The sequence below is a fragment of the Coregonus lavaretus genome (genome assembly GCF_964263955.1).
Source record: "Coregonus lavaretus genome assembly, chromosome: 3".
NCBI classification, from domain to species: domain Eukaryota; kingdom Metazoa; phylum Chordata; class Actinopteri; order Salmoniformes; family Salmonidae; genus Coregonus; species Coregonus lavaretus.
Window position 1 is genome coordinate 48,053,386 of NC_139990.1, and position 20,962 is coordinate 48,074,347.

The following is a 20,962-nucleotide window of genomic DNA, read 5'->3' on the forward strand; positions in this document are numbered from 1 at the left end:
GCCGTCCCCGGAGTACTAGCTGCCACCGCTCTATGTTTCGTTATTTGATTGCTTTTGTCTGTCTGTTACACCTGTGTCCATTTGTGTGTTGATTACTTGTCTTATAAGTTCCTTGTTTTGCACTAGACTGATTGTGTGTTGTTATGACTGCCACTTTGTCGGAGCGACGTGTTTGCACTCTGTTTTGTTTTGTGTTTAGTGTTTACGCGTGTTGCGTAATTTTCCCTCGCCTCTTGGTTTTAGTCGAGGTCGTGTTTTTCTCATTTACGTTGGACTATTAAAGTCTGTTGGACGTAACCTCTGTGTCCTGCGCCTGACTCCTCCACCACATCCACATCGGTTATTAGTGACAGAACAACACACCTTTACCATGGAGTCAGCAGGAACAGCGGCGGCACCCGAATCCCTGGAAGACCGGATCAACTACCAGGACACCATGATCCGGCAACTTGGGGCCGCCATGGACGAGGTGTCCAACACTCTGCGCCGGTTGGTGACTCGAGAGGTGCCCACGCACTCTTACAACATCCCATCACCAACGGCCAGTCCTCCTCTCTCAGCACCGGAACCCAGTGGCATTCGATTCTCACTCCCGAGGGCATATGACGGTTCTGCAGCCGGGTGTCAGGGATTCCTCCTGCAGGTGGAACTCTACCTGGCCACCATACACCCGGCGCCCTCGGGATACGAGAGCGTCTCCGCCCTCATCTCCTGTCTGTCCGGCAAGGCGTTGGAGTGGGCCAACGCCGAATGGAGGGGAATAGACGCCGCAACCATCACCTACGCGGAGTTCTCCCGCCGCTTCAGGGCTGTCTTCGATCATCCACCTGAAGGGAAAGCGGCGGGAGTTCCGGACACTAGCGGCGGATGCGGGGTGGAATGAGAGGGCCCTCATCGACCACTACCGGTGTAGCCTACGAGAGGACGTTCGTCGTGAGCTGGCCTGCAGGGACACCAACCTGTCGTTCGACCAGTTGGTGGACATTTCCATCCGTCTAGACACCCTGCTGGCTACCCGCGGACGTCCCGAGTGGGGGTCATCCATTCCACCCTCCAGCACCTCCGAGCCGATTCCCATGGAGCTCGGGGGTGCTGGCGCTAGAGAGAGGAGGAGAGGGAACCCGAGGGGGGCCATCCCCTGCACCACCTGTGGTCGTGGAGGACACACCGCGGCCAGGTGCTGGGGAGGGTCTCCTGGGAGAGGTGACAACAGGCCATGCACTGGGGAGTCATTTCAGGTGAGTAGGCGCCCCACTTACCCAGAGCTTTCTGTTGGTCACATGAGTATTCCTGTGAGATTTCCACAGGTGGCACCTCATTCCCAGCATAAGGCGCTAGTAGATTCAGGCGCAGCTGGGAACTTTATTGATCGGGCATTTTGTTGTAGGTTAGGAATTCCCCTTCGGCCGGTAGAAGCTCCATTTCCTGTCCACGCATTAGACAGCCGGCCGTTGGGGTCGGGCCTGATCAGGGAGGTCACAGCACCACTGACGATGACGACGCAGGGGGGTCATGAGGAGATCATTCAGTTTTATCTGATTGACTCTCCTGCGTACCCCGTGGTGTTGGGCCTTCCCTGGTTAAGCACCCATGATCCTACCATAGCGTGGCAACAGAGGGCTCTTATGGAGTGGTCTGCCCAGTGTGTAGGGAGATGTCTAGGTGTTTCCGTAGGGGCGACCTCGGTAGAGAGTCCGAACCAAGTGCCCGCACTGCGCATTCCCCCTGAGTATGAGGATTTAGCACTTGTGTTCAGCAAATCGAGGGCAACACGGCTACCTCCTCATAGACAGGGGGACTGTGTGATAAATCTCCAAACAGGAGCGGCTCTTCCACGGAGTCGTGTGTATCCCCTGTCTCAAGAGGAAACAGCGGCTATGGAGACTTACATAGCCGAGTCCTTGGCACAGGGATACATACGGTCCTCCACTTCCCCGGTTTCCTCGAGTTTCTTCTTTGTGAAGAAGAAGGACGGGGGATTGCGCCCGTGTATTGATTACCGTAGTCTCAATCAGATCACAGTTAAGTACAGTTACCCACTTCCACTGATTGCGACTATGACGGAGTCGTTATGCGGAGCGCGGTTCTTCACAAAGTTGGATCTCAGGAGCGCGTACAATCTGGTGCGCATTAGGGAGGGGGATGAATGGAAAACAGCATTTAGCACCACCTCGGGTCATTACGAGTATCTCGTCATGCCATACGGGTTAATGAATGCTCCTTCAGTCTTCCAATCCTTTGTTGACGAGATTTTCCGGGACATGCATGGGCAGAGTGTAGTAGTTTACATCGACGACATCCTAGTGTACTCTTCTACACGAGCCGAGCATGTAGCCCAGGTGCGCCGAGTGTTGAGAAGACTGTTGGAGCATGACTTGTATGTCAAGGCAGAGAAATGCCTGTTCTTCCAGGAGTCCGTCTCCTTTTTGGGTTATCGGTTGTCAGCGTCTGGTGTGGAGATAGAGGTAGACCATGTATCGGCCGTGCGTAATTGGCAAACTCCAACCACTGTAAAAGAGGTGCAGCAGTTCTTGGGTTTTGCTAATTACTACCGGAGGTTTATTCTGGGTTTTGGACAAGTTGCAGCTCCCATTACGTCCCTGCAAAAGGGGGTCCGGTTCGTTTGCAGTGGTCGGCTGAGGCGGACAGGGCATTTGTCAAACTGAAGAACCTGTTCACCTCGGCTCCGGTGCTGGCGCATCCGGATCCCTCTTTACCATTCCAAGTAGAGGTAGACGCGTCCGAGACCGGTATTGGGGCAGTCCTGTCACAACGGTCCGGCACGCCACCTAAACTCCGCCCCTGTGCGCTCTACTCCAAGAAGCTCAGCTCGGCGGAGCGCAACTATGACGTTGGGGACAGGGAGCTGTTAGCCGTAGTCCAGGCCCTAAAGGTGTGGAGGCATTGGCTTGAGGGGGCTCAACACCCTTTCCTCATTCTGACTGATCACCGTAACCTGGAGTACATCCGGGCAGCTAGGAGATTGAACCCTCGTCAGGCTAGGTGGAACATGTTCCTAACCCGGTTTGTGTTTAAGATCACATACATCCCAGGGTCCCAGAATGGTAAGGCAGACGCCCTGTCCCGGCGGTATGACACAGAGGAGAGGTCCAACGAGCCTACTTCCATATTGCCGGAGTCTTGTTTGGTGGCTCCGGTGGTATGGGAGGTCGATGCGGAAATCGAGCGGGCACTGCGTACCGACCCTACTCCCCCCGAGTGTCCTGTGGGGCGGACATAAGTTCCGCTCGAGGTTCGTGATCGTCTTATTTATTGGGCTCATACATCACCCTCCTCTGGACATCCAGGTATTGGCCGGACCGTGCACTGTCTTAGCATGAAATACTGGTGGCCAACGTTAGCTAGGGATGTGAGGGTTTATATCTCCTCCTGCTCGGTGTGTGCCCAGTGTAAGGCGCCTAGACATTTGCCCAGGGGTAAGTTACATCCCCTGCCCGTTCCACAACGACCATGGTCCCACCTATCGGTGGATTTTGTAACCGACCTACCCCCCTCCCAGGGGAATACCACCATTTTGGTCGTTGTGGATCGGTTTTCCAAGGCCTGTCGTCTCCTTCCAATGCCGGGTCTCCCTACTGCCCTACAAACCGCTGAGGCCCTATTTACCCATGTGTTCCGGCACTATGGGGTCCCCGAGGATATTGTGTCTGACCGAGGTCCCCAGTTCACCTCCAGAGTTTGGGGGGCGTTCATGGAACGGTTGGGGGTCTCGGTAAGCCTTACCTCGGGGTACCACCCAGAGAGCAATGGGCAGGTGGAACGTGTCAACCAGGATGTGGGTAGGTTTTTGAGGTCCTATTGCCGGGACCGGCCGGAGGAGTGGTCTAGGTTCATCCCCTGGGCAGAGATGGCCCAGAACTCTCTCCGCCACTCCTCCACCAATTTAACACCTTTCCAGTGTGTTTTAGGTTATCAGCCGGTCCTGGCACCATGGCACGAGAGCCAGATCGAGGCCCCTGCGGTGGACGAGTGGATTCGGCGCTCGGAGGAGACGTGGGACGCTGCCCATGTCCATCTGCAGCGTGCCATCCGTCAACAAAAGGCGATCGCCGATCGCCACCGCAGTGAGGGACCGGTGTACGCACCGGGAGATCGAGTCTGGCTCTCGACTCGAAACCTGCCCCTCCGCCTGCCCTGCCGGAAGCTGGGTCGGATGTTTGTGGGGCCCTTCAAAGTCCTGAGAAGATTGAACGAGGTGTGTTACAGGTTACAACTGCCTATAGAGTACAAAAATATTAACCCCTCGTTCCATGTGTCTCTTCTCAGGCCGGTGGTAGCTGGCCCACTCCAAGAAGATGAGATAGGAAAGACCCCTCCGCCCCCTTTGGACATCGAGGGGGCCCCGGCGTACAGGGTCCGGACCATCTTGGACTCGAGGCGCCGGATGAGTGGTCTCCAGTATCTCGTGGAGTGGGAGGGGTACGGTCCGGAGGAACGGTGCTGGGTGCCCAGGAGGGACATACTCGATCCATCCCTCCTGACTGAGTTCCACCGTGGGCATCCCACGTGCCCGGGTCCGCGTCCTCCTGGCCGTCCCCGAGGCCGGGGTCGGCGCACGGCTGGAGCCGCGCGTCAAGGGGGGGGTACTGTCACGGATTCTGCCGAGACTGCTCCTCCTCCTGGTTCGGGCAGGCTTCGGCGTTCGCCGTCCCCGGAGTACTAGCTGCCACCGCTCTATGTTTCGTTATTTGATTGCTTTTGTCTGTCTGTTACACCTGTGTCCATTTGTGTGTTGATTACTTGTCTTATAAGTTCCTTGTTTTGCACTAGACTGATTGTGTGTTGTTATGACTGCCACTTTGTCGGAGCTACGTGTTTGCACTCTGTTTTGTTTTGTGTTTAGTGTTTACGCGTGTTGCGTAATTTTCCCTCGCCTCTTGGTTTTAGTCGAGGTCGTGTTTTTCTCATTTACGTTGGACTATTAAAGTCTGTTGGACGTAACCTCTGTGTCCTGCGCCTGACTCCTCCACCACATCCACATCGGTTATTAGTGACACTCACACACACACTCACACACACGCAGGTACACACGCACACTCAGGGACACACGTAATTGTGGCGGCAGCTGTGGATGTAATGTAGATATAATCATTCTGTAGTTCAGTGTTGTGTATGTTTAGAATGCAAGTGTTTTTAAATGATGGGGCTGCGATCAAAGACATCAGTCAGGGTGGATCTTGATTTAATGTCTTTGTTTTTCTCTTGTAGCGTGCTGTGGTAAGTTCCTGGACCTATACAAAGTTTTAGCTCTTAACATTTACACATGGCATTATTTTACATCCTTAAATGACCTTCAATTAACATTTTCAAGATTCAATTTTACTCTGTATGCCAGCGAGAGACTCTGAGAGACACCAACTGACATCCTCAGCATGTATTGTAAATAGTCACATAGATTTACAGATGTAGGATCTTAAATTGAGACAGTTTGCTACAGCAGGAAAATAATCCTGCAGCAACAGGGAATGTGAATTATTATGTGGATGATAGTTAATGGGCATTTTTTGTAGGGGTAGATACATTTTTCATTAGGGCAAATCAAGTCTGACATTTTAAAGTGGAAATTACAAACTTTAGAAGCCTTTTTAAACCTTGAATACACTACAAGTTTGCATTTCCTGCTGTGCAGAAAAATTATCAGCAACAAAAGAGTGATCAAATTAAGATCCTTCATCTGTACTATGCATATGGTGTATGATGCTGAGAATATATCATAATATTATTATAATGATAATGTAACTGGCATTCACAGTGTGCGAGTGTGGTCCAGTGAAGCTCCTCTTCGTAATGGACAGTTGTCATGTGAATTTCTATCTCTAATTCAACCTAAGCTTGAATCATTACCAGAGGTTGTAAGGCTCTGGTTTTAATCATCAATGATTCAAGGTCCACAACCCACAAGTATTTATCTGTATATTTATTCATGGAGAGCTCTGGGGCCAAAGACCCAAACACACAATTTTATACCTCCTGAACTTGACTCCTCCCACCTTTAAGTGGGTTTTCTAAACACTTTCCGCCTTCCCCCTTGAATGTTTAGTACCGCCCCCTCTGTTAGTGGTTTGACACTACATGATAATTCTAACATTTATACTGTATTTGGGGTGAAATCCTTTAGTCATTATTCTTAAAATCCAAATTAATCTAACAATACACCCCTTTGACTAAATATTCCCACATTCAGGATAAATGTATTTTACAAGCATGATTAATCTCAGAGATCACATCAGAACTAATAAACATTTCATCCTATTGCGGTCTTTCAGGGTCCAAATCCTCGTCATCCACCAAGCCTGGAGGATCGTTTTTCACATTCCCCTGGTCAGAGTCCGGAGTCAGTCCATCTCTCATCATTGTTTAGATACTGCATTTCACCAACGCCTGACTCACCAATCCTCGGACACAGGGAACAAGACAACAACCACATAATACAAGAATACCCATACAAACACTGACCGCTCCTAAAATGGTGGCTGCTAGGGTTTTCCATTTACCAAATATTTCATCAAACCATCTATCCACAATGTGCTAACTTCTGAGTTCAGTTCATCCTTCACTTAGTGCAGTTAATTCTGTAAGAGCTCTGGTGACTGTCCCATCCAGTGTGGTGTTGTTAGGGATAAATGTGCAACAATGGCTTATCTTTCTATAGACACCGGCCCTTTCTGCCTGATCTAGAACCAACCTCTACTAAGTTATGAGCGGGATGGCGGATAATCGCTCAGAGATCCCCTTTACTGCATCTCTAGTCTGGTCAATAAATCGTTGTTGGTTGTAATAGATATAATTTATCCAATCCATATTTTTGTTTATTGTCACCCACCAGAAAAATGTTGTAGTAAAACTCTCCCATATTTGATTCATAGCTTTGTATTAGTCTGGAATACCCCTGGGGATGCCTATACCATCTATCCAAATTGGGCTATTTCCTTCCTGACTTATATTTATTTTTCTCCTAATTATTCTTCCTGTCACTGGTCTTTGATTACCAATTCTTACAGGTTGGACCAACAATACTGGTGCACAAGTACCCACCCATCCCTCTGGTAATGTCTGCCGAATGCTCCCTTTGTTAGTGCATGCCCACCACACATCAGTCAGAGGGATGGTTAGGCTCCTAATTTTTTTTCCTCCCTTCCCCATCTAAATCAGTCACATTAATTATCTCCTTACAGCCATCAAAATCACCCAAGTTACGGGTGCCATTTCTATGTCTGTAACACTGGTATTCGCCAGGAGTTAAAGTGAATCTAGGTGGGTGTCACGGATTCTGCCGAGGCTGCTCCTCCTCCTTGCTCGGGCATGCTTTGGCGTTCGCCGTCCCCGGAGTACTAGCTACCACCGTTAGATGTTTCGATGTTAGATTGGTTTTGTCTGTCTATTGCACCTGTGTCCGTTTGTGTCTGATTATGTGTCCTATAAGTTGCCTGCTTTGTGTTGGTTAGTTTGTGTGTTATTGTTACGCCTGTCCGTTAGTGCTGCGTGTTTCTCTATGTTTGTTGTTTTCGTTGTTTACGCACAGTTTGCGTAATCGCTCGCCTCTGTTTTGTGTTGAGGCCGTTATTGTATTTTGCCTAGTGTTTCACTAGTAAAGACTGTTGGACTAAGCTTCGGTGTCCTGCGCCTGAATCCCACACCACATTACATCAGCCCTTGACAGAATAACACACCAAATGGAGTCAGCAGGAGCAGCGGCGGCACCCAAGTCGCTGGAAGATCGGATCAGCGATCAAGACACCATGATCCGGCAACTTGGGGCCGCCATGAACGAGGTGTCCAACACTCTGCGCCGTTTGGTTACTGGAGAGGTGCCCACGCCGTCGCACACCTTACCATCACCATCGGCCAGTCCTCCTCTCCCAGCACCGGAACCCAGTGGCATTCGGCTCTCGCTCCCGAGGGCATATGATGGTACTGCAGCCGGGTGTCAGGGGTTCCTCCTGCAGGTGGAACTCTACTTGGCCACCGTACACCCGGCGCCCTCGGGATACGAGAGCGTCTCCGCCCTCATCTCCTGTCTATCCGGCAAGGCGTTGGAGTGGGCCAACGCTGAATGGAGGGGAATAGACGCCGCCACCATCACCTACGCGGAGTTCTCCCGCCGCTTTCGGGCTGTGTTCGATCATCCACCTGAGGGGAAGGCGGCGGGGGAGCGTCTGTTCCACCTCCGACAGGGGAAGACGAGTGCACAGGAGTTCGCCCTGGAGTTCCGGACTTTAGCGGCTGATGCGGGGTGGAATGAGAGGGCCCTCATCGACCATTATCGGTGTAGCCTACGAGAGGACGTTCGTCGTGAGCTGGCCTGCAGGGACACCAACCTATCCTTCGACCAGTTGGTGGACATTTCCATCCGTCTCGACACCCAGCTGGCTACCCGCGGACGTCCCGAATGGGGGTCGTCCATTCCGCCCTCCAGCACCTCCGAGCCGATTCCCATGGAGCTCGGGGGTGCTGGCGCTAGGGAGAGGAGGAGAGAGAACCCGAGGGGGGCCGTCCCCTGCACCAACTGTGGCCGTGGAGGGCACACTGCGGCTAGGTGCTGGGGAGGGTCTCCTGGGAGAGGGGACAACAGGCCACGCACTGGGGAGTCATTTCAGGTGAGTAGGCGCCCCACTTACCCAGAGCTCTCTGTTGGTCACCTGTGTATACCTGTGAGATTTCTACAGGTGGCACCTCATTCCCAGCATAAGGCGCTAGTAGATTCAGGCGCAGCTGGGAATTTTGTTGATCGTGAATTTTGTTCTAGGTTAGGAATTCCCCTTCGGCCGGTGGAAGCCCCCTTTCATGTTCATGCCCTAGACAGCCGGCCGCTGGGGTCGGGGTTGATCAGAGAAGTCACAGCACCACTTAAGATGACTACGCAGGGGGGTCATGAGGAGATCATTCAGTTTTATCTGATCGACTCTCCTGCGTATCCCGTGGTGCTGGGGCTTCCCTGGTTAAGCGCCCATGATCCTACCATTGCGTGGCAACAGAGGGCTCTTATGGAGTGGTCTGCCCAGTGTGTAGGGAGATGTTTAGGTGTTTCCTTAGGGGCGACTTCGGTGGAGAGTCCGAACCAAGTGCCCGCAATGCGCATTCCCCCTGAATATGAGGATTTAGCACTTGTGTTCAGCAAAACTAGGGCAACACGGCTGCCACCTCATAGACAGGGGGATTGTGCGATAGATCTCCAAACAGGAGCGGCACTTCCGCGGAGCCGTGTGTATCCCCTGTCTCAAGAGGAGACAGCGGCTATGGAGACTTACATAGCCGAGTCCTTGGAACAGGGATACATACGGTCCTCCACTTCCCCGGTTTCCACGAGTTTCTTCTTTGGGAAGAAGAAGGACGGGGGTTTGCGCCCGTGTATTGATTACCATAGTCTCAATCAGATCACGGTTAAGTACAGTTACCCTCTTCCTCTGATTGCGACTATGACGGAGTCATTACGCGGAGCGCGGTTCTTCACAAAGTTGGATCTCAGGAGCGCGTACAATCTGGTGCGCATTAGGGAGGGGGATGAATGGAAAACAGCATTTAGCACCACCTCGGGTCATTACGAGTATCTCGTCATGCCATACGGGTTAATGAATGCTCCTTCAGTCTTCCAATCCTTTGTGGACGAGATTTTCCGGGACATGCATGGGCAGGGTGTGGTAGTATACATCGACGACATCCTAGTGTACTCTTCTACACGAGCCGAGCATGTAGCCCTGGTGCGCCGAGTGTTGAGGAGGCTTTTGGAGCATGACTTGTATGTCAAGGCAGAGAAATGCTTGTTTTTCCAGGAGTCCATCTCCTTTTTGGGTTATCGGTTGTCCGTGTCTGGTGTGAAGATAGAGGTTGACCGTGTGTCGGCCGTGCGTAATTGGCAAACTCCAACCACTGTAAAAGAGGTGCAGCAGTTTTTGGGTTTTGCTAATTACTACCAGAGGTTTATCCGGGGCTTTGGACAGGTGGCAGCTCCCATTACGTCCCTGCTAAAGGGGGGTCCGGTGCGTTTGCAGTGGTCAGCTGAAGCGGACAGGGCATTTGTTAAACTGAAGAACCTGTTCACTTCGGCTCCGGTGCTGGCGCAATCCGGCTTTACCATTCCAAGTTGAGGTAGACGCGTCCGAGGCCGGTATTGGGGCAGTCCTGTCGCAACGGTCCGGCACGCCACCCAAACTCCGCCCCTGTGCGTTCTATTCTAAGAAGCTCAGCCCGGCGGAGCGTAATTATGACGTAGGGGACAGGGAGCTGTTAGCTGTGGTTCAGGCCCTAAAGGTGTGGAGGTATTGGCTTGAGGGGGCTCAACACCCTTTCCTCATTCTGACTGACCACCGTAACCTGGAGTACATCCAGGCAGCTAGGAGATTGAACCCTCGTCAGGCTAGGTGGAACATGTTCCTGACCCGGTTTGTTTTTAAGATCACATACATCCCAGGGTCCCAGAACGGTAAGGCAGACGCCCTGTCCCGGCGGTATGGCACAGAGGAGAGGTCCATTGAGCCTACTCCCATACTGCCGGAGTCTTGTCTGGTGGCTCCGGTGGTGTGGGAGGTCGATGCAGAGATCGAGCGGGCATTGCGTACCGACCCTACTCCCCTGTGAGTGTCCTGTGGGGCGGACGTACGTTCCGCTCGAGTTTCGTGATCGCCTTATTTATTGGGCTCATACATCACCCTCCTCTGGACATCCCGGTATTGGCCGGACAGTGCACTGCCTTAGCGTGAAATACTGGTGGCCAACATTAGCTAGGGATGTGAGGGTTTATGTCTCCTCCTGCTCGGTGTGCGCCCAGTGTAAGGCGCCTAGACACCTTCCCATGGGAAAGTTACATCCCCTGCCCGTTCCACAACGACCATGGTCCCACCTTTCGGTGGATTTTGTGACCGACCTTCCCCCCTCCCAGGGGAATACCACCATTTTGGTCGTTGTGGATCGGTTTTCCAAGGCCTGTCGTCTCCTCCCAATGCCGGGTCTCCCTACTGCCCTACAGACCGCTGAGGCCCTATTTACCCACGTTTTCCGGCACTATGGGGTTCCCGAGGATATAGTGTCTGACCGAGGTCCCCAGTTCACCTCCAGAGTCTGGGGGGCGTTCATGGAACGCTTGGGGGTCTCGGTGAGCCTTACCTTGGGTTACCACCCAGAGAGCAATGGGCAGGTAGAACGAGTCAACCAGGATGTGGGTAGGTTTCTGAGGTCCTATTGCCAGGGCCGGCCGGAGGAGTGGTCAAGGTATATCCCCTGGGCAGAGATGGCACAGAACTCTCTCCGCCACTCCTCCACCAATCTAACCCCTTTCCAGTGTGTGTTAGGGTATCAGCCGGTTCTGGCACCATGGCACGAGAGCCAGATCGAGGCTCCTGCAGTGGACGAGTGGATTCGGCGCTCGGAGGAGACGTGGAACGCTGCTCATGTCCATCTGCAGCGGGCCATCCGTCGACAGAAGGCGAGCGCCGATCGCCACCGCAGTGAGGGTCCGGTGTACGCACCGGGAGATCGAGTCTGGCTCTCGACTCGAAACCTGCCCCTCCGCCTGCCCTGCCGGAAGCTGGGTCGGCGGTTTGTGGGGCCTTTTAAAGTCCTGAGGAGATTGAACGAGGTGTGTTACAGGTTACAACTGCCTATTGATTATAAGAATATTAACCCCTCGTTCCATGTGTCTCTTCTCAGGCCGGTGGTAGCTGGTCCACTCCAAGAAGGTGAGATAGGAGAGACCCTTCCGCCCCCACTGGACATCGAGGGAGCTCCGGCGTACACGGTCAGGACCATCTTGGACTCGAGACGTCGGATGGGGGGTCTCCAGTATCTCGTCGAGTGGGAGGGGTACGGTCCGGAGGAACGGTGCTGGGTGCCTAGGAGGGATATCCTAGATCCATCTCTCCTGACTGAGTTCCACCGTGGTCATCCCACGCGCCCGGCTCCGCGTCCTCCTGGTCGTCCCCGAGGCCGGGGTCGGCGCACGGCTGGAGCCGCGCGTCAAGGGGGGGGTACTGTCACGGATTCTGCCGAGGCTGCTCCTCCTCCTTGCTCGGGCAGGCTTCGGCGTTCGCCGTCCCCGGAGTACTAGCTACCACCGTTAGATGTTTCGATGTTAGATTGGTTTTGTCTGTCTATTGCACCTGTGTCCGTTTGTGTCTGATTATGTGTCCTATAAGTTGCCTGCTTTGTGTTGGTTAGTTTGTGTGTTATTGTTACGCCTGTCCGTTAGTGCTGCATGTTTCTCTATGTTTGTTGTTTTCGTTGTTTACGCACAGTTTGCGTAATCGCTCGCCTCTGTTTTGTGTTGAGGCCGTTATTGTATTTTGCCTAGTGTTTCACTAGTAAAGACTGTTGGACTAAGCTTCGGTGTCCTGCGCCTGACTCCCACACCACATTACATCAGCCCTTGACAGTGGGCTGGCCGAGTATGTCAATTTTGCCAGCCCAATCCCTGTGCAATTGGGCTCTTTTTGATTGGACCCCAGGTCTAATACACAGGGAAACATTGCCTTTGGCATTGGGGCGGTCAACATTGTCGGTCGCCCAATGGAGCATGCATAACAATTAGTCTCCCCCAAGGCCCTAGCGGTGTATTTTATCCACTTTAACCAGAGATTCTCATCAGGAACCCCCTCCACTTCCCCATTGTTCCATTCTTGGAGGAGAAAATCTTTCATAGTGGACGGGTTAGTCGAATTGACTCCGTCATCCCTTGACTGATTTACTCGGTCTATTACTGTTAGTGGATTAATGACAACACCTGTGCTTTCCATATCTTTTGACTCCATCAAATGTAATCTTAGACAAGTATCCCATCCGTATTTGTCCGCGCAAGCCCAGTAAGTTCTTTTCATGTCCTCTTTAGTGACTTTTACTATCGTTACTACCATCTCCGTGGGGATGTCGTTATACCTTCTTATCCTCCATCTGGACGTCCAGCCCCCCCCCCGTCTCATCTCTCCGTCCCCCAGTATGTCTAAATACCTGAGCCCAGGAACAATCCGCCGAGGGAGCTGAACATAAATACAATGGGATTTTATAATCCCACGTTGCTTGCTTATCTGCCCTGATAAGATCCCTGATCCTAAATTTGAATCTTACTCCCCACCCTTCTCTGACTCCTATTTTGTAGATCACTCGCCCTTGACGGTCAGTATGTCGGGTCGCTTCCCTTTTATTTCTTAATAATGGTAAGGCCATAGTGTAATTGGTGCGAGGTGGTGGTGGATCTTGACCTACCACGACTATTGCCGAGACTATGATGCAGCTCAGGGTCACCCATATTCCCAAAAACCGCCAACCCTCTCCTGTCTTGAGTCCTTCTGCTCGGTACCACCCCATACTCACACCCTAGGAACACACTACAGTGATGATAGGTCTGGGTAGGAGATCTTCGTTGACAGAGGTGACCCCCGGACCCTGTGGCCCAGTTCTGCTCGCCAACTCTGCATGTGCTAAGTGGTGCTTATATGTGGTCTTACCTTCTTGCAGTGGGTAACATGGACCCAGGTTGCTCTTTCTGCTATTCTAATGGCAAAGGCGGTGACCAACAAAACCTGATAGGGCCCTTCCCAACAGGCCTGCTTCCAGTTTTCCTTCTAGTGACTGGATGCTCACCAGTCACCTGGTTAGATAGTGGGTCACCTTCTCCTTTAGTTCACCTGTGGGGCACAAAACCTCTGACATACGGGTGTGGTTAATAAACTATCTTCACACATGTTCAGATTAATGTAACAATTTCTGACTGCATTCTCTTTTTAGACTGTATCTAAAAAAATGTTTTTTTTAAAAAGTATTTTGTCCTCTCCTTCGTATATTATTTAATCCTACAATTAGCCTCTTCCCCCCTCTTGACACATAGTTCTGCTTATGTGTCAATTTTTTTACCACCTTCCTAAACATTCCCTTAGGTAATTTATCAACCAATTGCCATGCCTTTCTTTTTGAGATTGTCTTTTGCTTCTTTATTGCTCCTCCCACTTCCTTTGTCTTTATGGCGGCTAAATTCGACTTTCATTCAGTTCAGAATCAATTAGTAATCCAATCAAACAATCTCTTATCTTGTAAAAACACTTATGTTTAGTTCAACCTCTGTTCTACCCCGGCTCTCTCGGGCTTGACCTGAAGACTGATTGTTGGACATGACAAGTCCATATTTAGGTCACCTAAGTGTTCTGCCTAGCAACAAAGAATAAAAACCTCTATGTTCGTGATTAACCCAGTTATCTCTAATAGCCCACCAAAAAAAAAACTAATCTTTAAATCACGACCAATGTCATATCCCTCTTTACTCTCTACCATTTGGGTAACATCCCTGATATATGTATGAAAGCTAAGACTGTTTGGGAAGAGAGCAACAACATAAACTGTTCTTCCTCCTCAGAGTTCCAAATGATTTTACCATGGGCTGCCATTGCCTTCCCATAGATAAGATCACTTAAGTTTACCCGTATGCAGTACATAATGGAGTACCCAAGCTTTACAGCAGTCTATCCTTACCAAAAAGCTCATCATTCTTCATCTAATTTTTTTTATGTGTATGTGGTCTTACCTTCTTGCAGTGGGTAACATGGACCCAGGTTGCTCTTTCTGCTATTCTAATGGCAAAGGCGGTGACCAACAAAACCTGATAGGGCCCTTCCCAACAGGCCTGCCATTGCCTTCCCATAGATAAGATCACTTAAGTTTACCCGTATGCAGTACATAATGGAGTACCCAAGCTTTACAGCAGTCTATCCTTACCAAAAAGCTCATCATTCTTCATCTAATTTTTTTTATGTGTATGTGGTCTTACCTTCTTGCAGTGGGTAACATGGACCCAGGTTGCTCTTTCTGCTATTCTAATGGCAAAGGCGGTGACCAACGAAACCTGATAGGGCCCTTCCCAACAGGCCTGCTTCCAGTTTTCCTTCTAGTGACTGGATGCTCACCAGTTTTTTTTTTCCTAGTCCTTATCTACCTGATCCTATTGCTAAATCAATGATCTAGGCAATAGTTGTCTCGCCTTAGATTGTACATTCCTCTGATTACTGCAGCTTATTCCATTAATTTAGTTTCAAATATCACCCAATAAACCGTTCCATCCCACAGCATAGTAAACACCACCTATGAACTGTTGAAAATCCCCTAAATTCAACAGTATCAATCTAATTCCTTATAACTAATCCATAAAATCCCTCAAAATTCCTCGAGTATACAATGATTATTTAATTGATTACTCTAAATCTGCTACATGTGATCTCATTTCAAATGATCCATTATCAATTATTTGATCCACCCCCTAAGAAAATCTCTCTCCCCTTCTATTCTGGAGTTCTACCTCTACCAGCTATTTCCCCTAGTGGCCATTAAATACTCAACTCCCGTATGTTATTTTTCTTACTCTATCCTGTCTACTATTCCGCTCATGATGGATTGCATATCTCTTGACCTCGGCTAACGAAGTAGTTCCCCATCCCACTAAAGTCCTCTTAATATTCCAGCTTATTTCTGGTCTCATTCCACTAAGGAATGCTATTTTTTAGCTGCTGATGATACGGAGTATCATTTCCCTGTCCCTGGGGAGGCTCAGGTATTTCACTTGGCTGATGGTCTCACTGTTTTCCTGTTTACATTCATGTACTTTGGAGAAGTCAGCATGTCGATGGTAAGGTTCCCTTAAATTATTACACAACTCAGTTATTTTCCCAACATATTGCCCATCATTTGCCCATGGTAGGACTGCTCCATTGGCATCCCCTGAAACCCACTGCCCCCCAACAGCTGCCCAATCTTTCCCAACTAGGGTTCTGACTGCCCTCTCAATATCCCCTGTGTTTAGCTTAAAGCTTGCTGCTAGACTCTCCAAATCCCTCCTGAACCCCCCTATTCCTGTCTTAGGGTGCACTACACCCTCTATAGCTCTCACTACCTCTTTCTCTCTATCTAACTCTACCCTTAACCTGCCTATTTCCTCTCTACCCTTCTATCATTACTGAATCAATGATAATACATTTATATTCTAGTCACCCAGCAGACGCTCCTATCCAGAGCGACCTACAGTTAGTGAATACATTTTTATTTTTATATTTTTTTACTGCCCCCCCCCCCCCGTGGGAATCGAACCCACAACCCTGGCGTTGCAAACACCATGCTCTATCAACTGAGCTACATCCCTGCCGGCCATTTTCCCCCCTACCCTGGACGACGCTGGGCCAATTGTGCGCCGCCCATGAGTCTCCCGGTCGCGGCCGGCTGCGACAGAGCCTGGATTCTAACCAGGATCTCTACTGGCACAGTTAGCACTTCGATGCAGTGCCTTAGACAACTGCGCCACTCAGGATAATAATAACTGCAATAACTATCAATAATAATTATAATAACTATTACGAATTATATTGTGTCCTTTTTCTGATGTTATAATTGTAGTCTATTCCGTCACTTTGGTTTAAAATATAAATTTATTTATAACAAATCCAGAACCCACCACAGGCTGGCGCTATTCCCCCAGCACAACAGCCAATGCCACTTGCTTCCCTGTGACGAAAATAAATTATCGTTTTAAAATTTTCCAACTATTTGTATTTTCCCGCTAACCCATTTCAGTTCGCTATTCAATATCTTTAACAGTTCTCTCTGATTCGGCCCCAATCAATAAAACAAATGCTTGATATCGTTGATCAGCATACATGACATTCCTACCATCTGAACTTATTTACTGTCTCTCACCCCCCCCCCCCCCCCCCTCTCCTGCTCCTTCCTACATTATGGGGGAGGCGCGGGAAACTTCCCTACAATCTTCCTTCTTAGGAAATAATGTCATTCGTACTTGTAACATATTTTCATAGACCTATCTAGAATATTACTAAAGCTATCTAATGCAACTTTTAATACATGTAAAAAACTCTCTCTCCCTACACCCATTCCCCATTGAATAAGTGCGTCTTCCTAGTTACCCCATAACCACGCCTCAAATCTCTTATTCAGCATTTAACCAACCAAATACTAAGTAGTATCCGGTTATCATTCATACCCGCCGTTGAATTCCCTCATACCCACATATTTCACCTTATGCCATTCGAATGCCCAACACAACAGAATAGTTCAATGCAACCCTCTATTGGTTCTTCAAGTCGCTCCGGACCAGAGCGTCTGCCAAATGACCAAAAATGCAAATGTAAATATTCTCTACTTTCTCACTCATGACGTACGTCTACGTTTGAGTGTGAAAGTTCATACATATGCATCGTTGGACTTTATATGTACCTCTCAAATAATCGCTTTGTGGTGTTTTTAGCCAATTCTTAATTGACACGAATCATTTTTTCAAATATTTTCCTTTGTTACCGTTAAAGCACTTTCGCGCTTAAAAAAACACTCGCTGTCTCTAGCCCCTCCTTTCGCTGTTTTTTCAAATTCATTTTATATGCATCTGCCTACTAACTTTTTTACTTCGAGATGCCCAATAAATTCATACCTCTTCTCCCAAGTGGATCCATAACACATATTTCTTCGATCTCTTTAGAAGTTTTTTTTCCCATGGCGGAAAATTAAAAATCCCCCCTTTAGTAATAATTCCCAGAATTATTATTCTAGGAGCTATTATTTTAGTGCGTCTCTTGAGCCAATGTATGATCTGCTTTTGTAATTAACCATTTAAAATTATTTAACCCCTAACCCAGAGCTTTTATTTAAAACTCCGGTTTCATGAAAAGAGTTAGATAACAATTTTTTCTCACGCGACTTATTTTTTAGCTCCTTCCTTGAAATAATTATCACGTATACTGATGGATTCAAGTCTCACACGTACACAACATTATACAATCATTTGCTAAACCTATTTGTAACCTAGAGGTCGTAACTGCTCTAGTTTCATGAAACACACAGAGTTCTAGCAAATCCCCAGTCGTATACGCGACTTTTGACCTGTTTTATGTATCCATAGCACACGACAAAAAATCATCCCTTTCCCTGTTTATTGTAGCACTGTACCCAGTACAGTCTCAATAAAAAACTAGTTTACATTGGTGATGGCCTTCACCCCTTGTCATTTCGGACTAGATTATTCTGGTAATAGCTATTTACCTAGGGTCAATTGCGGACCCTCCCTGTTTCGTAATAATTATTACTTCCTTTGAGACTTTGGTAACTATTCTCTGCCCTCTCACAAGAATCACTATTCTCATACAAGTTCAAATCATTTCACCAAAATCCATGAATAAAAATTACTGACCTTTTCCTTGCAGTTTGGATTTAAATGCTTTTTCAAACTTGTTAACGTCTTTATCGTTCATAAAGAGTAATCACCGGCCTGTTTATAACCTTAACGTCGAAGGCCAGGACTCTTTCACGGATGCTATCACCCGCCCGTGCACGGGTTTCGGTGTTCTTAGAACGATAAAGATGTATTAAGATCCGGCTCGAAGGACCAATCTGTCATGTGAATTTCTATCTCTAATTCAACCTAAGCTTGAATCATTACCAGAGGTTGTAAGGCTCTGGTTTTAATCATCAATGATTCAAGGTCCACAACCCACAAGTATTTATCTGTATATTTATTCATGGAGAGCTCTGGGCCAAAGACCCAAACATACGATTTTATACCTCCTGAACTTGACTCCTCCCACCTTTAGGTGGGTTTTCTAAACAGTTTCCGCCTTCCCCCTTGAATGTTTAGTACCGCCCCCTCTGTTAGTGGTTTGACACTACATGATAATTTTAACATTTATACTGTATTTGGGGTGAAATCCTTTAGTCATTATTCTTAAAATCCAAATTAATCTAACAACAGTTCAGAGAGCGTTGGGCTGCAGAACTTCACCCTGGAAAAATAGTTCATAATTCGAATCATCAACAAGATTACCAAGTTCAGCAAAGACAAGGTGGGTGAACGTTTGTCCTGACTTCCCTGGGTGAGAGAGGGGCCTTAACGAAATGTTGTTTCTCTGTGTGTGTTTCTGTTTGCAGAAGGAGCTAGGATCACGAGTGGGTGTAGTTCAGTACAGCCATGATGGCACCCAGGAGCTGGTATCTATGGAGGACCCCAAGTTCACCACAGTAGCACAGCTCAAAAGGTCAGACCAGATAAGAGTCAAAAGTCCAAAGTACAGCAGTTACCTGATATCAGTTGACTGACTAACTGTTGTGTTTGTTGCCCCCTACTTGCAGCGCGGTGAGAAACATGCGCTGGATTGCCGGTGGTACGTACACGGGAGAGGCGCTGGATTTTGCCCGGCAGGCATTCGGCAGCTCCCAGCTGGACCGAAAGGTGGCCATAGTCTTGACGGACGGACGGTCGGACACCCGCCAGGACGCCAAACCGCTGTCCTCCCTCTGCTCTGTGCCAAATATAATGGTCAGGGATGGCAATGGGACTGGGAAATGGGATGGGGAGAGTGGGCATTGGGCTGAAGGACATGTTTAGGTTGGGGGTGAAGAGATGAATGCAGGACTAAGGGTCCATTTCAATAGACATAAAGATAACCATCTCTCGCTCCTCCAAGTCAGCCATTTTGTGTCAAAGCCTCAGTATGTCCTCCATCTTGGCTCCTCAGGTGGTGGGCATTGGCATTGGAGACATCTTCAGACGGGCGTCCTACGCCACCATGCTGGAGGAGATCACCTGTCTGGGCACAGCCTCACCTGGACTCTACCTGAAGATTACAGACCACGCGCAGCTGCTGGAGGACTCCTTCTTCAACAACGTTACTGGCTATATCTGCCAAGGTAGACTATGTACAGGCTTGCCCTAATTTATAATATCAAGAGCTAGCTACATGCTATGTTCCTTTGCTCTCAACTAAAGTCTGTGTTGTGTTTACAGATAAGAAATGTCCTGATTACAGCTGTCCAGGTAAGACTGCTCCTCTCCCTTGTTTTTATGGTCACAGTTTCCTATGCCTTACAATACGTTATTTATTAAGTACTGCAATTGAAAGATTTAGTGGAATGTATGTAAATGTATCTGAACCTCAACTGTTGCCCTAAAATGGTCCACTCTTTCTCCAGCCAACTTCGAGGAGGCTACAGACATAGTCTTCATGTTGGACGGCTCCTCCAGTGTGGGCCAGGACAACTTCTACAGAGCCAGAGAGTTTGTTGAGAACATGGCCGCCAGACTGCTGTCTTCGGACCGGGGAGGGCTGCTCCGCCTGTCTGTCATGCAGTACAGCGATGGGCAGCAGCAGAGAGTGGAGGTGCCCTTCACTGCCAGGGTTGAAGATGTCCAAACGAGGCTAGCGGCTACCCGCTATATGGACGGGGCCACCGACTTACCGGCTGCCCTGGCATTCCTGACCTCCACCCTCCAGAGGGAGGGCCGCTCCGCTGTTGCCAAGAAAGTGGTGGTGTTCACAGACGGCAGGTCTGTGGCCTCTGCCCGGGCTGCTATCCCCAGAGTCGCCGCCGCCGCCCTGGCAGAGAACACACAGCTGCTGGCCGTCACTGTGGGCGAGGGCTTTGACGAGGAGGGCGTGTGCGAGCTGGTGACGGGACAGGCGAACGGGTTTGATTACCACGTCGTGGATAGTCGTGTCCACCGAGTGGCGCTGTACAGTGACCTGGCCAGACGGGTTGTCATGCAGAGTCTGTCTAGAAAGCTCTCTAAAGCGCTCTAAAGCTCTGTAAAGCTCTGTAAAGCTCTCTGACACTCTCTGCAGCTCTCTAAAGCTCTGTAAAGCTTGCTGAAGCCTTCTGAAGCTCTTAAAGACCTCCCTGTTGTCTATGGATTGTCCTGTAGTGTAATGTATTAGGCCATTAAGAAATAAGATAGATATGGTGCGCATTTTATACTTTTTGTGTTTTCCTTCTGCCTTTGAGGGCCTCCTGCTTTGCATGTGAAATAAAATGAATATGTTTGTCATGAGAAGCACTTGGGTAGATTAATAAACATTACACTGTAAGTTTGGTGATAAGATTAACAGTTTTATTTTGCTCAAATTTGCTGGAGATGTTGAAAAAGGTTTTAGGAAAAAAATCAAGGAAATATTGGACAAAAAACAAATCCTGAATA

The 20,962-nt window shown here is 49.1% G+C and overlaps 1 pseudogene across 1 annotated transcript in view; it reads left to right on the plus strand.

Annotated features, from left to right (window-relative positions):
- LOC311107598 (collagen alpha-1(VI) chain-like) overlaps positions 1–20,567 on the plus strand; it is a 57,831-nt pseudogene extending 37,264 nt beyond the window's left edge. The window contains exons 23-30 of the transcript in view: positions 5,230–5,238; positions 5,774–5,823; positions 18,750–18,833; positions 18,919–19,025; positions 19,120–19,306; positions 19,506–19,677; positions 19,775–19,804; positions 19,960–20,567. The product of the transcript in view is annotated as a collagen alpha-1(VI) chain-like (transcript). The remainder of the gene's footprint in view (positions 1–5,229; positions 5,239–5,773; positions 5,824–18,749; positions 18,834–18,918; positions 19,026–19,119; positions 19,307–19,505; positions 19,678–19,774; positions 19,805–19,959) is intronic.
- Positions 20,568–20,962: the final 395 nt, after the last annotated feature.